Raw genomic sequence first — 3615 nt, 5'->3', positions numbered from 1 at the left:
TATTCTTAATTGATAAACTTTTCCAAGTACAATGTTTGCATATGCACGTACGTACGTACGTACTTATGTGTGTGTGTGTGTGTGTGTGTGAGTATGTGTCTGTGTGTGTTCATCATTTGTGATGAATGTGTGTTAAGTACTCACTCGTGTTGCCTCATCTCCTAACCTTGTATACACCGTTTATTAACCTTATGTATACACACTTATACACACCCCAGCTTACGCCAGGTACCCACTCACTGGCTATCCCCAAAGGTGAGGATAAACAGCTGGGATGGCTGTGAGCCAGCTCTCCTATCCGGGATTCGAAGCCAGCCCATTAGCTGCAATACTGAGGTACGTAAAACCTCTGCCCCGAGTGAGGATCGAACTCACGACCTTGAGATTATGAGACTCACGCGCTGCCTACTGCGCCATCGAGGCGTGTGGAGGTATGAGTATATGTGTGTGTGTGTGTGTGTGTGTGTGTGTGTGTGTGTGTGTGTAAAACGAATGAAGATCTATGGAAAAGACTCACGCCAAGATGGAGAAGTACTCGCGTTTCCCTGCGTAAATTTTGACTGGCATTTTCTCATGGTATCCCACACGGTAGGCGTCATGTTCACGCGTCCGCTACGCTGCTAGCACAGTCAGGTGGGGTCGTGTGTCTGCCATTTGGTTCCTGGTCCTTCCTCGGCCAGCTCCTCGTAACTGAGCAGCCCCTTTGAGTACAAGGACTTGAGTACTCGACGACTTAGGTCCTCGAGTACGAAGACTTAGCCTCTTGAGTACGACGACTCAGCCCCGTGGGTAAGGCGACTTGAAGCGTTGGGTACAAGAACTGGTCACTGTGCTCAAGGCATAACCCGTCTTACGCAAAAGCAAAAACATTCAATGTATATGTATATGTCTGTGTATGTATATGTATATGTCCTTGTGTATGTATGTATGTATTTGTGTATGTGTGTATGTGTGTGTGTGCATATATATATATATATATATATATATATATATATATATATATATATATATATATATATATATATATATATATATATATATATATATATATGTGTGTGTGTGTGTGTGTGTGTGTGTGTGTGTGTGCATATGAATGGAAGTGTCTTTCCTCGTCTGTTTACTGGCGCTACCTTGCTGACGCGGTAAACGTCGATCAAGCATATCAAGAATAAAAAAAAAAATGTACACGACTCACCCTACCTTAACTTCTAATTTCGCTGTCTCGTTAATCTGTCTTTTTCATAAGAGTCGCACTGCAGCCAACCATACTCCATCCTCCCCTGTGTGGCGGCGTCCAGCCAGTCCATGGGGCGGGTATAAGTCCATCCTACGTGGCCTCACGAATCGACTGGTGGCAAATAATTCTCTCTCTCTCTCTCTCTCTCTCTCTCTCTCTCTCTCTCTCTCTCTCTCTCTCTCTCTCTCTCTCTCTCTCTCTCTCCACCCAAATATTACCATTCTTGGCTTCCGACTATCGGGCGGGGGGTCACGTGTGTGATGGGTTCCATACCGGAACGAGAAGAAACGATGATTAAACCCCACATAATTTCACCTCCGTCAAGTGGATCTGTGATCACTGATCAGGTGCGGTGCAGCGGCTGGAGATGGAGTTATACAGGTGCGTTTCCCTCCGCTCCCGCTGAACTGGAGGAACGGGTCTGAAGGGACTTGAAGGAACTTCGGTGGTGGTTCCTTGTGGAAGGGTTTTTGGAAGTGCGGTGAGCAAGAGAGGCAGAGGGGAAACAGAAATATAGTAGGTGGTTAATAGATCCTCTGGCAGAGGGGAAACAGAAATATAGTAGGTGGTTAATAGATCCCTCCAGGCGTTAGGAAAACAGAAAAAAAAGCGGGAGGGGAACAGATCCTCTGGCGTTAAGAAACAGAAAAAAAAGAGCAGATGGTTGATAGATCCTCCATCGTTAGGGGAAACAGAAAAAGCAGGTGGTTAATAGATCATTTGGATGTACGAAAACAGAAGAAAACCAAGAGGGTAACAGATCCTTGAGCTCAACAGAGGTGCTACTTTCTCCATCCAGCGTCTGTTTGTGATTCTTATAAACATTTCGGACCAAAACTTATATCAACTTGTTTACATCATACAATGGGACTCGAACCCTGGACCTCTGGATTTGTTTCCGGCCGCACCAACCGCGCCCCGTGGTTCCTCCGCTTTCTGAAGTCCTGCCATAGCTCGATTGCGCGTCCTAACTGTGGACTTCTAAGCGTGGAAGGATATCAGCGTCTCACGTTTAGCTGGTCGATAAGAAATTACCACCGAGACCTAACCTTAGCTGAGCTAAGCTGCTGGTGGATTACGGCCCCAAAAGCTAAACCGTAATACAAAACCGAGTCCTAAAATGCTGTTGGTTTTGAAGAGGAGTGTGTCATTCTTCGTCGCTCACGTCCTATACTTTCGTTTCGCCGTCAACCACCTCTGTGTCTCCTCATCTTCCCCTCATCCGATCTTCTATCCTTTCTCAACTCCTTCTTACACATTTGTGGTCCATTCCTCGTAACTGCATTCACTCGATTGTCTTTAGAAATTCTAGACTACCTTCTAACCCACCCCTTCTCTCTTACAGTAACTTGTTACCCGTCTCCCTCCGAGTTCCCTCCCAGTGACCTATTACCCGTCTCCCTACGAGTTCCCTCCCAGTAACCTGTTACCCGTCTCCCTACGAGTTCCCTCCCAGTAACCTATTACCCGTCTCCCTCCGAGTTCCCTCCCAGTAACCTATTACCCGTCTCCCTACGAATTCCCTCCCAGTTACCCGTTACCCGTCTCCCTACGAGTTCCCTCCCAGTAACCTGTTACCCGTCTCCCTACGAGTTCCCTCCAAGTAACCTATTACTCGTCTCCCTACCAGTAACTTCTCGCCAGTCTCCCTCCCAGTAACCTGTCACACGTCTCCTTCCCAGTAACCCGTCACCCGTCTCCCTCCCATTACCCCACCATCTCACCGGTCCGGTTCCTGCTAATGACCTTGTCTACGGCTGGCCGTCTCCCCCACATCATACGATGCTTCAGGGCGTCCATGGCTGGCCCGGCCCGGTTATCTGTGGTCGCCGAGGTGTGGACCTTACCTGGCGCCTGCGACAGGAGGATGGGAGTTGATCACAGTGTTGCTGGCCGCTCCGGTGGCTGGAAGGGATTTCATTTGGTCCTGTGTGGGAAGGTATGGGTGGAAGGGTCTGAGTTAGGAGTGAGGAGAAGGTCTCTTGATGGTCTACAGGTGTTTGGGAGAGAGAGAGAGAAGAGAAGGTCTCTGATGGTCTACTGATGTTTGGAGAGAAGAGAAGGTCTCTGATGGTCTGCTGATGTTTGGAGAGAAGAGAAGGTCTCTGATGGTCTGCTGATGTTTGGAGAGAAAAGAAGGTCTCTGATGGTCTACGGGATACTTGGGAGAGAGAAGAAAGGGTGTCTGATGGTCTACGGGTGATTGGGAAAGAAGAGAAGGTCTCTGATGGTTTATGGGTGTTTGGAAGAGAGAGAGAGAGAGAGAGAGAGAGAGAGAGAGAGAGAGAGAGAGAGAGAGAGAGAGAGAGAGAGAGAGAGAGGAGAAGGTCTCTGATGGCCTATGGGTTCTTGGAAGAGACGAGGAAATCTCGAACAGT

At 48.0% G+C, this 3615-nt stretch overlaps 1 non-coding gene across 1 annotated transcript; it reads right to left on the bottom strand.

The window, feature by feature from the left end:
- Positions 1-350: 350 nt before the first annotated feature.
- Positions 351-423, bottom strand: TRNAM-CAU (transfer RNA methionine (anticodon CAU)). Its single transcript has one exon. It is a non-coding gene; the product is annotated as a tRNA-Met (tRNA).
- Positions 424-3615: the final 3192 nt, after the last annotated feature.

Source organism: Panulirus ornatus, chromosome 12 (assembly GCF_036320965.1).
Source record: "Panulirus ornatus isolate Po-2019 chromosome 12, ASM3632096v1, whole genome shotgun sequence".
NCBI classification, from domain to species: domain Eukaryota; kingdom Metazoa; phylum Arthropoda; class Malacostraca; order Decapoda; family Palinuridae; genus Panulirus; species Panulirus ornatus.
This window is presented reverse-complemented; position numbering and strand designations above follow the sequence as displayed.